Genomic DNA, 20,178 nt, shown 5'->3' with positions numbered 1-20,178 from the left:
TATTGTAGAAGAAATAAATAAATTAAATTTCATGAAACATTTTAAACATTTAATAGAGTTGACACTGTAGACATACAAATATTGTAGAAGAAATAAAGAAATTAAATTTCATGAAACATTTGAAACATTTAATAGAGTTGACACTGTAGACATACAAATATTGTAGAAGAAATAAATAAATTAAATTTCATAAAACATTTGAAACATTTAATAGAGTTGACACTGTAGACAAACAAATACTGTAGAAGAAATAAAGAAATTAAATTTAATGAAACATTTGAAACATTTAATAGAGTTGACACTGTAGACATACAAATATTGTAGAAGAAATAAATAAATTAAATTTCATAAAACATTTGAAACATTTAATAGAGTTGACACTGCAGACATACAAATATTGTAGAAGAAATAAAGAAATTAAATTTCATGAAACATTTGAAACATTTTATAGAGTTGACACTGTAGACATACAAATATTGTAGAAGAAATAAAGAAATTAAATTTCATGAAAGATTTGAAACATTTTATAGAGTTGACACTGTAGACATACACATATTGTAGAAGAAATAAAGAAATTAAATTTCATGAAAGATTTTAAACATTTAATAGAGTTGACACTGTAGACATACAAATATTGTAGAAGAAATAAAGAAATTAAATTCCATGAAACATTTAATAGAGTTGACACTGTAGACAGACAAATATTGTAGAAGAAATAAAGAAATTACATTTCATGAAACATTTTAAACATTTAATAGAGTTCACACTGTAGACATACAAATATTGTAGAAGAAATAAAGAAATTAAATTTCATAAAACATTTGAAACATTTAATAGAGTTGACACTGTAGACATACAAATACTGTAGAAGAAATAAAGAAATTAAATTTCATTAAACATTTTAAACATTTAATAGAGTTGACACTGTAGACATACAAATATTGTAGAAGAAATAAATAAATTAAATTTCATGAAACATTTGAAACATTTAATAGAGTTGACACTGTAGACAAACAAATATTGTAGAAGAAATAAAGAAATTAAATTTCATGAAACATTTTAAACATTTAATAGAGTTGACACTGTAGACATACAAATATTGTAGAAGAAATAAAAAAATTAAATTTCATGAAACATTTTACACATTTAATAGAGTTGACACTGTAGACAAACAAATATTGTAGACGAAATAAAGAAATTAAATTTCATGAAACATTTTAAACATTTAATAGAGTTGACACTGTAGACATACAAATATTGTAGAAGAAATAAAGAAATTAAATTTCATGAAACATTTGAAACATTTAATAGAGTTGACACTGTAGACATACAAATATTTTAGAAGAAATAAAGAAATAAAATTTCATGAAACAATTGAAACATTTAATAGAGTTGACACTGTAGACAGACAAATATTGTAGAAGAAATAAATAAATTAATTTCATGAAACATTTGAAACATTTAATAGAGTTGACACTGTAGACATACAAATATTGTAGAAGAAATAAAGAAATTAAATTTCATGAAACATTTGAAACATTTAATAGAGTTGACACTGTAGACATACAAATATTGTAGAAGAAATAAATAAATTAAATTTCATGAAACATTTGAAACATTTAATAGAGTTGACACTGTAGACATACAAATATTGTAGAAGAAATAAATAAATTAAATTTCATAAAACATTTGAAACATTTAATAGAGTTGACACTGCAGACATACAAATATTGTAGAAGAAATAAAGAAATTACATTTCATGAAACATTTGAAACATTTTATAGAGTTGACACTGTAGACATACAAATATTGTAGAAGAAATAAATAAATTAAATTTCATAAAACATTTGAAACATTTAATAGAGTTGACACTGTAGACAAACAAATACTGTAGAAGAAATAAAGAAATTAAATTTAATGAAACATTTGAAACATTTAATAGAGTTGACACTGTAGACATACAAATATTGTAGAAGAAATAAATAAATTAAATTTCATAAAACATTTGAAACATTTAATAGAGTTGACACTGCAGACATACAAATATTGTAGAAGAAATAAAGAAATTAAATTTCATGAAACATTTGAAACATTTTATAGAGTTGACACTGTAGACATACAAATATTGTAGAAGAAATAAAGAAATTAAATTTCATGAAAGATTTGAAACATTTTATAGAGTTGACACTGTAGACATACACATATTGTAGAAGAAATAAAGAAATTAAATTTCATGAAAGATTTTAAACATTTAATAGAGTTGACACTGTAGACATACAAATATTGTAGAAGAAATAAAGAAATTAAATTCCATGAAACATTTAATAGAGTTGACACTGTAGACAGACAAATATTGTAGAAGAAATAAAGAAATTACATTTCATGAAACATTTTAAACATTTAATAGAGTTCACACTGTAGACATACAAATATTGTAGAAGAAATAAAGAAATTAAATTTCATAAAACATTTGAAACATTTAATAGAGTTGACACTGTAGACATACAAATACTGTAGAAGAAATAAAGAAATTAAATTTCATTAAACATTTTAAACATTTAATAGAGTTGACACTGTAGACATACAAATATTGTAGAAGAAATAAATAAATTAAATTTCATGAAACATTTGAAACATTTAATAGAGTTGACACTGTAGACAAACAAATATTGTAGAAGAAATAAAGAAATTAAATTTCATGAAACATTTTAAACATTTAATAGAGTTGACACTGTAGACATACAAATATTGTAGAAGAAATAAAGAAATTAAATTTCATGAAACATTTTACACATTTAATAGAGTTGACACTGTAGACAAACAAATATTGTAGACGAAATAAAGAAATTAAATTTCATGAAACCTTTTTAACATTTAATAGAGTTGACACTGTAGACATACAAATATTGTAGAAGAAATAAAGAAATTAAATTTCATGAAACATTTGAAACATTTAATAGAGTTGACACTGTAGACATACAAATATTTTAGAAGAAATAAAGAAATTAAATTTCATGAAACATTTGAAACATTTAATAGAGTTGACACTGTAGACAGACAAATATTGTAGAAGAAATAAATAAATTAATTTCATGAAACATTTGAAACATTTAATAGAGTTGACACTGTAGACATACAAATATTGTAGAAGAAATAAAGAAATTAAATTTCATGAAACATTTGAAACATTTAATAGAGTTGACACTGTAGACATACAAATATTGTAGAAGAAATAAATAAATTAAATTTCATGAAACATTTGAAACATTTAATAGAGTTGACACTGTAGACATACAAATATTGTAGAAGAAATAAATAAATTAAATTTCATAAAACATTTGAAACATTTAATAGAGTTGACACTGCAGACATACAAATATTGTAGAAGAAATAAAGAAATTACATTTCATGAAACATTTGAAACATTTTATAGAGTTGACACTGTAGACATACAAATATTGTAGAAGAAATAAAGAAATTAAATTTCATGAAAGATTTGAAACATTTTATAGAGTTGACACTGTAGACATACACATATTGTAGAAGAAATAAAGAAATTAAATTTCATGAAAGATTTTAAACATTTAATAGAGTTGACACTGTAGACATACAAATATTGTAGAAGAAATAAAGAAATTAAATTCCATGAAACATTTAATAGAGTTGACACTGTAGACATACAAATATTGTAGAAGAAATAAAGAAATTACATTTCATGAAACATTTTAAACATTTAATAGAGTTCACACTGTAGACATACAAATATTGTAGAAGAAATAAAGAAATTAAATTTCATAAAACATTTTAAACATTTAATAGAGTTGACACTGTAGACATACAAATACTGTAGAAGAAATAAAGAAATTAAATTTCATTAAACATTTTAAAAATTTAATAGAGTTGACACTGTAGACATACAAATATTGTAGAAGAAATAAATAAATTAAATTTCATGAAACATTTGAAACATTTAATAGAGTTGACACTGTAGACAAACAAATATTGTAGACGAAATAAAGAAATTAAATTTCATGAAACATTTTAAACATTTAATAGAGTTGACACTGTAGACATACAAATATTGTAGAAGAAATAAAGAAATTAAATTTCATGAAACATTTTACACATTTAATAGAGTTGACACTGTAGACAAACAAATATTGTAGACGAAATAAAGAAATTAAATTTCATGAAACATTTTAAACATTTAATAGAGTTGACACTGTAGACATACAAATATTGTAGAAGAAATAAAGAAATTAAATTTCATGAAACATTTGAAACATTTAATAGAGTTGACACTGTAGACATACAAATATTTTAGAAGAAATAAAGAAATTAAATTTCATGAAACATTTGAAACATTTAATAGAGTTGACACTGTAGACAGACAAATATTGTAGAAGAAATAAATAAATTAATTTCATGAAACATTTGAAACATTTAATAGAGTTGACACTGTAGACATACAAATATTGTAGAAGAAATAAAGAAATTAAATTTCATGAAACATTTGAAACATTTAATAGAGTTGACACTGTAGACATACAAATATTGTAGAAGAAATAAATAAATTAAATTTCATGAAACATTTGAAACATTTAATAGAGTTGACACTGTAGACATACAAATATTGTAGAAGAAATAAAGAAATTAAATTTCATGAAACATTTGAAACATTTAATAGAGTTGACACTGTAGACATACAAATATTGTAGAAGAAATAAAGAAATTAAATTTCATGAAACATTTGAAACATTTAATAGAGTTGACACTGTAGACATACAAATATTGTAGAAAAAAAAAAGAAATTAAATTTCATGAAACATTTGAAACATTTAATAGAGTTGACACTGTAGACAAACAAATATTGTAGAAGAAATAAAGAAATTAAATTTCATAAAACATTTGAAACATTTAATAGAGTTGACACTGTAGACATACAAATATTGTAGAAGAAATAAAGAAATTAAATTTCATAAAACATTTGAAACATTTAATAGAGTTGACACTGTAGACATACAAATATTGTAGAAGAAATAAAGAAATTAAATTTCATGAAACATTTGAAACATTTAATAGAGTTGACACTGTAGACATACAAATATTGTAGAAGAAATAATGAAATTAAATTTCATGAAACATTTGAAACATTTAATAGAGTTGACACTGTAGACATACAAATATTGTAGAAGAAATAAAGAAATTACATTTCATGAAACATTTGAAACATTTAATAGAGTTGATACTGTAGACATACAAATATTGTAGAAGAAATAAATAAATTAAATTTCATAAAACATTTGAAACATTTAATAGAGTTGACACTGTAGACATACAAATATTGTAGAAGAAATAAAGAAATTACATTTCATGAAACATTTGAAACATTTAATAGAGTTGACACTGTAGACATACAAATATTGTAGTAGAAATAAAGAAATTAAATTTCATGAAACTTTTGAAACATTTAATAGAGTTGACACTGTAGACATACAAATATTGTAGAAGAAATAAAGAAATTACATTTCATGAAACATTTGAAACATTTAATAGAGTTGACACTGTAGACATACAAATATTGTAGAAGAAATAAAGAAATTAAATTTCATGAAACATTTGAAACATTTAATAGAGTTGATACTGTAGACATACAAATATTGTAGAAGAAATAAAGAAATTTAATTTCATGAAACATTTTAAACATTTAATAGAGTTGACACTGTAGACATACAAATATTGTAGAAGAAATAAAGAAATTAAATTTAAAGAAACATTTGAAACATTTAATAGAGTTGACACTGTAGACATACAAATATTGTAGAAGAAATAAAGAAATTAAATTTCATGAAACATTTGAAACATTTAATAGAGTTGACACTGTAGACATACAAATATTGTAGAAGAAATAAAGAAATTAAATTTCATGAAACATTTGAAACATTTAATAGAGTTGATACTGTAGGCATACAAATATTGTAGAAGAAATAAAGAAATTTAATTTCATGAAACATTTTAAACATTTAATAGAGTTGACACTGTAGACATACAAATATTGTAGAAGAAATAAAAAAATTAAATTTCATAAAACATTTGAAACATTTAATAGAGTTGACACTGCAGACATACAAATATTGTAGAAGAAATAATGAAATAAATTTCATGAAACATTTGAAACATTTAATAGAGTTGACACTGTAGACATACAAATATTGTAGAAGAAATAAAGAAATTACATTTCATGAAACATTTGAAACATTTAATAGAGTTGACACTGTAGACATACAAATATTGTAGAAGAAATAAAGAAATTAAATTTCATGAAACATTTTAAACATTTAATAGAGTTGACACTGTAGACATACAAATATTGTAGAAGAAATAAAGAAATAAAATTTCATGAAACATTTGAAACATTTAATAGACTTGACACTGTAGACATACACATATTGTAGAAGAAATAAAGAAATTAAATTTCATAAAACATTTTAAACATTTAATAGAGTTGACATAGTAGACATACAAATATTGTAGAAGAAATAAATAAATTAAATTTCATGAAAGATTTGAAACATTTTATAGAGTTGACACTGTAGACATACAAATATTGTAGAAGAAATAAAGAAATTAAATTTCATAAAACATTTGAAACTTTAAATAGAGTTGACACTGTAGACATACAAATATTGTAGAAGAAATAAAGAAATTAAATTTCATGAAACATTTTAAACATTTAATAGAGTTGACACTGTAGACATACAGATATTGTAGAAGAAATAAAGAAATTAAATTTCATGAAACATTTAAAACATTTAATAGAGGTGACACTGTAGACATACAAATATTGTAGAAGAAATAAAGAAATTAAATTTCATAAAACATTTAAAACATTTAATAGAGTTGACACTGTAGACATACAAATATTGTAGAAGAAATAAAGAAATTAAATTTCATGAAACATTTGAAACATTTAATAGAGTTGACACTGTAGACATACACATATTGTAGAAGAAATAAAGAAATTAAATTTCATAAAACATTTAAAACATTTAATAGAGTTGACACTGTAGACATACAAATATTGTAGAAGAAATAAAGAAATAAAATTTCATGAAACATTTGAAACATTTAATAGAGTTGACACTGTAGACATACAAATATTGCAGAAAAAATAAAGAAATTAAATTTCATGAAACATTTTAAACATTTAATAGAGTTGACACTGTAGACATACAAATATTGTAGAAGAAATAAAGAAATTAAATTTCATGAAACATTTGAAACATTTAATAGAGTTGACACTGTAGACATACAGATATTGTAGAAGAAATAAAGAAATTAAATTTCATGAAACATTTAAAACATTTAATAGAGTTGACACTGTAGACATACAAATATTGTAGAAGAAATAAATAAATTAAATTTCATAAAACATTTAAAACATTTAATAGAGTTTACACTGTAGACATACAAATATTGTAGAAGACATAAAGAAATAAAATTTCATGAAACATTTGAAACATTTAATAGAGTTGACACTGTAGACATACAAATATTGTAGAAGAAATAAAGAAATTAAATTTCATAAAACATTTTAAACATTTAATAGAGTTGACACTGTAGACATACAAATATTGTAGAAGAAATAAATAAATTAAATTTCATGAAACATTTGAAACATTTAATAGAGTTGACACTGTAGACATACAAATATTGAAGAAGAAATAAATAAATTAAATTTCATAAAACATTTAAAACCTTAATAGAGTTTACACTGTAGACATACAAATATTGTAGAAGAAATAAATAAATAAAATTTCATGAAACATTTGAAACATTTAATAGAGTTGACACTGTAGACATACAAATATTGTAGAAGAAATAAAGAAATTAAATTTCATAAAACATTTTAAACATTTAATAGAGTTGACACTGTAGACATCCAAATATTGTAGAAGAAATAAAGAAATTAAATTTCATTAAACATTTTAAACATTTAATAGAGTTGACACTGTAGACATACAAATATTGTAGAAGAAATAAAGAAATTGAATTTCATAAAACATTTTAAACATTTAATAGAGTTGACACTGTAGACATCCAAATATTGTAGAAGAAATAAAGAAATTAAATTTCATTAAACATTTTAAACATTTAATAGAGTTGACACTGTAGACATACAAATATTGTAGAAGAAATAAAGAAATTGAATTTCATAAAACATTTTAAACATTTAATAGAGTTGACACTGTAGACATACAAATATTGTAGAAGAAATAAAGAAATTAAATTTCATTAAACATTTTAAACATTTAATAGAGTTGACACTGTAGACATACAAATATTGTAGAAGAAATAAAGAAATTAAATTTCATTAAACATTTTAAACATTTAATAGAGTTGACACTGTAGACATACAAATATTGTAGAAGAAATAAAGAAATTAAATTTCATTAAACATTTTAAACATTTAATAGAGTTGACACTGTAGACATACAAATATTGTAGAAGAAATAAAGAAATTGAATTTCATAAAACATTTTAAACATTTAATAGAGTTGACACTATAGACATACAAATATTATAGAAGAAATAAAGAAATTAAATTTCATAAAACATTTTAAACATTTAATAGAGTTGACACTGTAGACATACAAATATTGTAGAAGAAATAAAGAAAATTAATTTCATAAAACATTTGAAACATTTAATAGAGTTGACACTGTAGACATACAAATATTGTAGAAGAAATAAATAAATTAAATTTCATTAAACATTTTAAACATTTAATAGAGTTGACACTGTAGACATACAAATATTGTAGAAGAAATAAAGAAATTAAATTTCATTAAACATTTTAAACATTTAATAGAGTTGACACTGTAGATATACAAATATTGTAGAAGAAATAAAGAAATTAAATTTCATTAAACATTTTAAACATTTAATAGAGTTGACACTGTAGACATCCAAATATTGTAGAAGAAATAAAGAAATTAAATTTCATTAAACATTTTAAACATTTAATAGAGTTGACACTGTAGACATACAAATATTGTAGAAGAAATAAAGAAATTAAATTTCATTAAACATTTTAAACATTTAATAGAGTTGACACTGTAGACATACAAATATTGTAGAAGAAATAAAGAAATTGAATTTCATAAAACATTTTAAACATTTAATTGAGTTGACACTATAGACATACAAATATTATAGAAGAAATAAAGAAATTAAATTTCATGAAACATTTTAAACATTTAATAGAGTTGACACTGTAGACATACAAATATTGTAGAAGAAATAAAGAAATTAAATTTCATGAAACATTTTAAACATTTAATAGAGTTGACACTGTAGACATACAAATATTGTAGAAGAAATAAAGAAATTAAATTTCATGAAACATTTGAAACATTTAATAGAGTTGACACTGTAGACATCCAAATATTGTAGAAGAAATAAAGAAATTAAATTTCATAAAACATTTTAAACATTTAATAGAGTTGACACTGTAGACATACAAATATTGTAGAAGAAATAAAGAAATTAAATTTCATTAAACATTTTAAACATTTAATAGAGTTGACACTGTAGACATACAAATATTGTAGAAGAAATAAAGAAATTAAATTTCATTAAACATTTTAAACATTTAATAGAGTTGACACTGTAGACATACAAATATTGTAGAAGAAATAAAGTAATTGAATTTCATAAAACATTTTAAACATTTAATTGAGTTGACACTATAGACATACAAATATTATAGAAGAAATAAAGAAATTAAATTTCATGAAACATTTTAAACATTTAATAGAGTTGACACTGTAGACATACAAATATTGTAGAAGAAATAAAGAAATTAAATTTCATGAAACATTTTAAACATTTAAAAGAGTTGACACTGTAGACATACAAATATTGTAGAAGAAATAAAGAAATTAAATTTCATTAAACATTTTAAACATTTAATAGAGTTGACACTGTAGACATCCAAATATTGTAGAAGAAACAAAGAAATTAAATTTCATAAAACATTTTAAACATTTAATTGAGTTGACACTATAGACATACAAATATTATAGAAGAAATAAAGAAATTAAATTTCATAAAACATTTTAAACATTTAATAGAGTTGACACTGTAGACATACAAATATTGTAGAAGAAATAAAGAAATTAAATTTCATAAAACATTTGAAACATTTAATAGAGTTGACACTGTAGACATACAAATATTGTAGAAGAAATAAATAAATTAAATTTCATTAAACATTTTAAACATTTAATAGAGTTGACACTGTAGACATACAAATATTGTAGAAGAAATAAAGAAATTAAATTTCATTAAACATTTTAAACATTTAATAGAGTTGACACTGTAGACATACAAATATTGTAGAAGAAATAAAGAAATTAAATTTCATTAAACATTTTAAACATTTAATAGAGTTGACACTGTAGACATCCAAATATTGTAGAAGAAATAAAGAAATTAAATTTCATTAAACATTTTAAACATTTAATAGAGTTGACACTGTAGACATACAAATATTGTAGAAGAAATAAAGAAATTAAATTTCATTAAACATTTTAAACATTTAATAGAGTTGACACTGTAGACATACAAATATTGTAGAAGAAATAAAGAAATTGAATTTCATAAAACATTTTAAACATTTAATTGAGTTGACACTATAGACATACAAATATTATAGAAGAAATAAAGAAATTAAATTTCATGAAACATTTTAAACATTTAATAGAGTTGACACTGTAGACATACAAATATTGTAGAAGAAATAAAGAAATTAAATTTCATGAAACATTTTAAACATTTAATAGAGTTGACACTGTAGACATACAAATATTGTAGAAGAAATAAAGAAATTAAATTTCATGAAACATTTGAAACATTTAATAGAGTTGACACTGTAGACATCCAAATATTGTAGAAGAAATAAAGAAATTAAATTTCATAAAACATTTTAAACATTTAATAGAGTTGACACTGTAGACATACAAATATTGTAGAAGAAATAAAGAAATTAAATTTCATTAAACATTTTAAACATTTAATAGAGTTGACACTGTAGACATACAAATATTGTAGAAGAAATAAAGAAATTAAATTTCATTAAACATTTTAAACATTTAATAGAGTTGACACTGTAGACATACAAATATTGTAGAAGAAATAAAGTAATTGAATTTCATAAAACATTTTAAACATTTAATTGAGTTGACACTATAGACATACAAATATTATAGAAGAAATAAAGAAATTAAATTTCATGAAACATTTTAAACATTTAATAGAGTTGACACTGTAGACATACAAATATTGTAGAAGAAATAAAGAAATTAAATTTCATGAAACATTTGAAACATTTAATAGAGTTGACACTGTAGACATACACATATTGTAGAAGAAATAAAGAAATTAAATTTCATAAAACATTTAAAACATTTAATAGAGTTGACACTGTAGACATACAAATATTGTAGAAGAAATAAAGAAATAAAATTTCATGAAACATTTGAAACATTTAATAGAGTTGACACTGTAGACATACAAATATTGCAGAAAAAATAAAGAAATTAAATTTCATGAAACATTTTAAACATTTAATAGAGTTGACACTGTAGACATACAAATATTGTAGAAGAAATAAAGAAATTAAATTTCATGAAACATTTGAAACATTTAATAGAGTTGACACTGTAGACATACAGATATTGTAGAAGAAATAAAGAAATTAAATTTCATGAAACATTTAAAACATTTAATAGAGTTGACACTGTAGACATACAAATATTGTAGAAGAAATAAATAAATTAAATTTCATAAAACATTTAAAACATTTAATAGAGTTTACACTGTAGACATACAAATATTGTAGAAGACATAAAGAAATAAAATTTCATGAAACATTTGAAACATTTAATAGAGTTGACACTGTAGACATACAAATATTGTAGAAGAAATAAAGAAATTAAATTTCATAAAACATTTTAAACATTTAATAGAGTTGACACTGTAGACATACAAATATTGTAGAAGAAATAAATAAATTAAATTTCATGAAACATTTGAAACATTTAATAGAGTTGACACTGTAGACATACAAATATTGAAGAAGAAATAAATAAATTAAATTTCATAAAACATTTAAAACCTTAATAGAGTTTACACTGTAGACATACAAATATTGTAGAAGAAATAAATAAATAAAATTTCATGAAACATTTGAAACATTTAATAGAGTTGACACTGTAGACATACAAATATTGTAGAAGAAATAAAGAAATTAAATTTCATAAAACATTTTAAACATTTAATAGAGTTGACACTGTAGACATCCAAATATTGTAGAAGAAATAAAGAAATTAAATTTCATTAAACATTTTAAACATTTAATAGAGTTGACACTGTAGACATACAAATATTGTAGAAGAAATAAAGAAATTGAATTTCATAAAACATTTTAAACATTTAATAGAGTTGACACTGTAGACATCCAAATATTGTAGAAGAAATAAAGAAATTAAATTTCATTAAACATTTTAAACATTTAATAGAGTTGACACTGTAGACATACAAATATTGTAGAAGAAATAAAGAAATTGAATTTCATAAAACATTTTAAACATTTAATAGAGTTGACACTGTAGACATACAAATATTGTAGAAGAAATAAAGAAATTAAATTTCATTAAACATTTTAAACATTTAATAGAGTTGACACTGTAGACATACAAATATTGTAGAAGAAATAAAGAAATTAAATTTCATTAAACATTTTAAACATTTAATAGAGTTGACACTGTAGACATACAAATATTGTAGAAGAAATAAAGAAATTAAATTTCATTAAACATTTTAAACATTTAATAGAGTTGACACTGTAGACATACAAATATTGTAGAAGAAATAAAGAAATTGAATTTCATAAAACATTTTAAACATTTAATAGAGTTGACACTATAGACATACAAATATTATAGAAGAAATAAAGAAATTAAATTTCATAAAACATTTTAAACATTTAATAGAGTTGACACTGTAGACATACAAATATTGTAGAAGAAATAAAGAAAATTAATTTCATAAAACATTTGAAACATTTAATAGAGTTGACACTGTAGACATACAAATATTGTAGAAGAAATAAATAAATTAAATTTCATTAAACATTTTAAACATTTAATAGAGTTGACACTGTAGACATACAAATATTGTAGAAGAAATAAAGAAATTAAATTTCATTAAACATTTTAAACATTTAATAGAGTTGACACTGTAGATATACAAATATTGTAGAAGAAATAAAGAAATTAAATTTCATTAAACATTTTAAACATTTAATAGAGTTGACACTGTAGACATCCAAATATTGTAGAAGAAATAAAGAAATTAAATTTCATTAAACATTTTAAACATTTAATAGAGTTGACACTGTAGACATACAAATATTGTAGAAGAAATAAAGAAATTAAATTTCATTAAACATTTTAAACATTTAATAGAGTTGACACTGTAGACATACAAATATTGTAGAAGAAATAAAGAAATTGAATTTCATAAAACATTTTAAACATTTAATTGAGTTGACACTATAGACATACAAATATTATAGAAGAAATAAAGAAATTAAATTTCATGAAACATTTTAAACATTTAATAGAGTTGACACTGTAGACATACAAATATTGTAGAAGAAATAAAGAAATTAAATTTCATGAAACATTTTAAACATTTAATAGAGTTGACACTGTAGACATACAAATATTGTAGAAGAAATAAAGAAATTAAATTTCATGAAACATTTGAAACATTTAATAGAGTTGACACTGTAGACATCCAAATATTGTAGAAGAAATAAAGAAATTAAATTTCATAAAACATTTTAAACATTTAATAGAGTTGACACTGTAGACATACAAATATTGTAGAAGAAATAAAGAAATTAAATTTCATTAAACATTTTAAACATTTAATAGAGTTGACACTGTAGACATACAAATATTGTAGAAGAAATAAAGAAATTAAATTTCATTAAACATTTTAAACATTTAATAGAGTTGACACTGTAGACATACAAATATTGTAGAAGAAATAAAGTAATTGAATTTCATAAAACATTTTAAACATTTAATTGAGTTGACACTATAGACATACAAATATTATAGAAGAAATAAAGAAATTAAATTTCATGAAACATTTTAAACATTTAATAGAGTTGACACTGTAGACATACAAATATTGTAGAAGAAATAAAGAAATTAAATTTCATGAAACATTTTAAACATTTAAAAGAGTTGACACTGTAGACATACAAATATTGTAGAAGAAATAAAGAAATTAAATTTCATTAAACATTTTAAACATTTAATAGAGTTGACACTGTAGACATCCAAATATTGTAGAAGAAACAAAGAAATTAAATTTCATAAAACATTTTAAACATTTAATTGAGTTGACACTATAGACATACAAATATTATAGAAGAAATAAAGAAATTAAATTTCATAAAACATTTTAAACATTTAATAGAGTTGACACTGTAGACATACAAATATTGTAGAAGAAATAAAGAAATTAAATTTCATAAAACATTTGAAACATTTAATAGAGTTGACACTGTAGACATACAAATATTGTAGAAGAAATAAATAAATTAAATTTCATTAAACATTTTAAACATTTAATAGAGTTGACACTGTAGACATACAAATATTGTAGAAGAAATAAAGAAATTAAATTTCATTAAACATTTTAAACATTTAATAGAGTTGACACTGTAGACATACAAATATTGTAGAAGAAATAAAGAAATTAAATTTCATTAAACATTTTAAACATTTAATAGAGTTGACACTGTAGACATCCAAATATTGTAGAAGAAATAAAGAAATTAAATTTCATTAAACATTTTAAACATTTAATAGAGTTGACACTGTAGACATACAAATATTGTAGAAGAAATAAAGAAATTAAATTTCATTAAACATTTTAAACATTTAATAGAGTTGACACTGTAGACATACAAATATTGTAGAAGAAATAAAGAAATTGAATTTCATAAAACATTTTAAACATTTAATTGAGTTGACACTATAGACATACAAATATTATAGAAGAAATAAAGAAATTAAATTTCATGAAACATTTTAAACATTTAATAGAGTTGACACTGTAGACATACAAATATTGTAGAAGAAATAAAGAAATTAAATTTCATGAAACATTTTAAACATTTAATAGAGTTGACACTGTAGACATACAAATATTGTAGAAGAAATAAAGAAATTAAATTTCATGAAACATTTGAAACATTTAATAGAGTTGACACTGTAGACATCCAAATATTGTAGAAGAAATAAAGAAATTAAATTTCATAAAACATTTTAAACATTTAATAGAGTTGACACTGTAGACATACAAATATTGTAGAAGAAATAAAGAAATTAAATTTCATTAAACATTTTAAACATTTAATAGAGTTGACACTGTAGACATACAAATATTGTAGAAGAAATAAAGAAATTAAATTTCATTAAACATTTTAAACATTTAATAGAGTTGACACTGTAGACATACAAATATTGTAGAAGAAATAAAGTAATTGAATTTCATAAAACATTTTAAACATTTAATTGAGTTGACACTATAGACATACAAATATTATAGAAGAAATAAAGAAATTAAATTTCATGAAACATTTTAAACATTTAATAGAGTTGACACTGTAGACATACAAATATTGTAGAAGAAATAAAGAAATTAAATTTCATGAAACATTTTAAACATTTAAAAGAGTTGACACTGTAGACATACAAATATTGTAGAAGAAATAAAGAAATTAAATTTCATTAAACATTTTAAACATTTAATAGAGTTTACACTGTAGACATCCAAATATTGTAGAAGAAACAAAGAAATTAAATTTCATAAAACATTTTAAACATTTAATTGAGTTGACACTATAGACATACAAATATTATAGAAGAAATAAAGAAATTAAATTTCATAAAACATTTTAAACATTTAATAGAGTTGTCACTGTAGACATACAAATATTGTAGAAGAAATAAAGAAATTAAATTTCATAAAACATTTGAAACATTTAATTGAGTTGACACTGTAGACATACAAATATTGTAGAAGAAATAAATAAATTAAATTTCATGAAACATTTTAAACATTTAATAGAGTTGACACTGTAGACATACAAATATTGTAGAAGAAATAAAGAAATTAAATTTCATGAAACATTTTAAACATTTAATAGAGTTGACACTGTAGACATACAAATATTGTAGAAGAAATAAAGAAATTAAATTTCATGAAACATTTTAAACATTTAATAGAGTTGACACTGTAGACATACAAATATTGTAGAAGAAATAAATAAATTAAATTTCATAAAACATTTTAAACATTTAATAGAGTTGACACTGTAGACATACAAATATTGTAGAAGAAATAAATAAATTAAATTTCATGAAACATTTTAAACATTTAATAGAGTTGACACTGTAGACATACAAATATTGTAGAAGAAATAAAGAAATTAAATTTCATAAAACATTTGAAACATTTAATAGAGTTGACACTGTAGACATACAAATATTGTAGAAGAAATAAAGAAATTAAATTTCATGAAACATTTGAAACATTTAATTGAGTTGACACTATAGACATACAAATATTATAGAAGAAATAAAGAAATTAAATTTCATAAAACATTTTAAACATTTAATAGAGTTGACACTGTAGACATACAAATATTGTAGAAGAAATAAAGAAATTAAATTTCATAAAAAATTTGAAACATTTAATTGAGTTGACACTGTAGACATACAAATATTGTAGAAGAAATAAAGAAATTAAATTTCATGAAACATTTTAAACATTTAATAGAGTTGACACTGTAGACATACAAATATTGTAGAAGAAATAAATAAATTAAATTTCATGAAACATTTGAAACATTTTAATAGAGTTGACACTGTAGACATACAAATATTGTAGAAGAAATAAAGAAATTAAATTTCATTAAACATTTTAAACATTTAATAGAGTTGACACTGTAGACATACAAATATTGTAGAAGAAATAAAGAAATTAAATTTCATGAAACATTTTAAACATTTAATAGAGTTGACACTGTAGACATACAAATATTGTAGAAGAAATAAATAAATCAAATTTCATAAAACATTTGAAACATTTAATAGAGTTGACACTGTAGACATACAAATATTGTAGAAGAAATAAATAAATTAAATTTCATGAAACATTTTAAACATTTAATAGAGTTGACACTGTAGACATACAAATATTGTAGAAGAAATAAATAAATTAAATTTCATAAAACATTTTAAACATTTAATAGAGTTGACACTGTAGACATACAAATATTGTAGAAGAAATAAATAAATTAAATTTCATGAAACATTTGAAACATTTTAATAGAGTTGACACTGTAGACATACAAATATTGTAGAAGAAATAAAGAAATTAAATTTCATGAAACATTTTAAACATTTAATAGAGTTGACACTGTAGACATACAAATATTGTAGAAGAAATAAAGAAATTAAATTTCATGAAACATTTGAAACATTTAATAGAGTTGACATTGTAGACATACAAATATTGTAGAAGAAATAAAGAAATTAAATTTCATTAAACATTTGATACATTTAATAGAGTTGACACTGTAGACATACAAATATTGTAGAAGAAATAAAGAAATTAAATTTCATAAAACATTTGAAACATTTAATAGAGTTGACACTGTAGACATACAAATATTGTAGAAGAAATAAATAAATTAAATTTCATGAAACATTTGAAACATTTAATAGAGTTGACACTGTAGACATACAAATATTGTAGAAGAAATAAAGAAATTAAATTTCATGAAACATTTGAAACATTTTAATAGAGTTGACACTGTAGACATACAAATATTGTAGAAGAAATAAAGAAATTAAATTTCATAAAACATTTGAAACATTTAATAGAGTTGACACTGTAGACATACAAATATTGTAGAAGAAATAAATAAATTAAATTTCATAAAACATTTTAAACATTTAATAGAGTTGACACTGTAGACATACAAATATTGTAGAAGAAATAAATAAATAAAATTTCATGAAACATTTGAAACATTTTAATAGAGTTGACACTGTAGACAAACAAATATTGTAGAAGAAATAAAGAAATTAAATTTCATGAAACATTTTAAACATTTAATAGAGTTGACACTGTAGACATACAAATATTGTAGAAGAAATAAAGAAATTAAATTTCATAAAACATTTGAAACAGTTAATAGAGTTGACACTGCAGACATACAAATATTGTAGAAGAAATAAAGAAATTAAATTTCATAAAACATTTTAAACATTTAATAGAGTTTACACTGTAGACATACAAATATTGTAGAAGAAATAAAGAAATTAAATTTCATGAAACATTTTAAACATTTAATAGAGTTGACACTGTAGACATACAAATATTGTAGAAGAAATCAAGAAATTAAATGTCATAAAACATTTGAAACATTTAATAGAGTTGACACTGCAGACATACAAATATTGTAGAAAAAATAAAGAAATTAAATTTCATGAAACATTTGAAACATTTAATAGAGTTGACACTGAAGACATACAAATATTGTAGAAGAAATAAAGAAATTAAATTTCATGAAACATTTGAAACATTTAATAGAGTTGACACTGTAGACATACAAATATTGTAGAAGAAATAAAGAAATTAAATTTCATAAAACAGTTGAAACATTTAATAGAGTTGACACTGTAGACATACAAATATTGTAGAAGAAATAAAGAAATTAAATTTCATTAAACATTTTAAACATTTAATAGAGTTGACACTGTAGACATACACATATTTTAGAAGAAATAAAGAAATAAAATTTCATGAAACATTTGAAACATTTAATAGAGTTGACACTGTAGACATACAAATATTGTAGAAGAAATAAAGAAATAAAATTTCATGAAACATTTGAAACGTTTAATAGAGTTGACACTGTAGACATACACATATTTTAGAAGAAATAAAGAAATTAAATTTCATGAAACATTTGAAACATTTTAATAGAGTTGACACTGTAGACATACAAATATTTTAGAAGAAATAAAGAAATAAAATTTCATGAAACATTTGAAACATTTAATAGAGTTGACACTGTAGACATACAAATATTGTAGAAGAAATAAAGAAATAAAATTCCATAAAACATTTGAAACGTTTAATAGAGTTGACACTGTAGACATACAAATATTGTAGAAGAAATAAAGAAATTAAATTTCATGAAACATTTTAAACATTTAATAGAGTTGACACTGTAGACATACAAATATTGTAGAAGAAATAAAGAAATTAAATTTCATAAAACATTTGAAACATTTAATAGAGTTGACACTGTAGACATACAAATATTGTAGAAGAAATAAAGAAATTAAATTTCATTAAACATTTTAAACATTTAATAGAGTTGACACTGTAGACATACACATATTTTAGAAGAAATAAAGAAATAAAATTTCATGAAACATTTGAAACATTTAATAGAGTTGACACTGTAGACATACAAATATTGTAGAAGAAATAAAGAAATTAAATTTCATAAAACATTTCAAACGTTTAATAGAGTTGACACTGTAGACATACAAATATTGTAGAAGAAATAAAGAAATTAAATTTCATAAAACATTTGAAACATTTAATAGAGTTGACACTGTAGACATACAAATATTGTAGAAGAAATAAAGAAATTAAATTACATGAAACATTTGAAACATTTAATAGAGTTGACACTGTAGACATACAAATATTGTAGAAGAAATAAAGAAATTAAATTTCATGAGACATTTGAAACATTTAATAGAGTTGACACTGTAGACATACAAATATTGTAGAAGAAATAAATAAATTAAATTTCATGAAACATTTGAAACATTTAATAGAGTTGACACTGTAGACATACAAATATTGTAGAAGAAATAAAGAAATTAAATTTCATAAAACATTTTAAACATTTAATAGAGTTGACACTGTAGACATACAAATATTGTAGAAGAAATAAATAAATTAAATTTCATGAAACATTTGAAACATTTAATAGAGTTG

The sequence above is a fragment of the Euprymna scolopes genome, chromosome 46 (genome assembly GCF_053919585.1).
Source record: "Euprymna scolopes isolate OS-2025 chromosome 46, ASM5391958v1, whole genome shotgun sequence".
Taxonomy (NCBI): Eukaryota; Metazoa; Mollusca; class Cephalopoda; order Sepiida; family Sepiolidae; genus Euprymna; species Euprymna scolopes.
The sequence above is the reverse complement of the archived record's forward strand: the minus strand, read 5'-3'. Positions refer to the sequence as shown.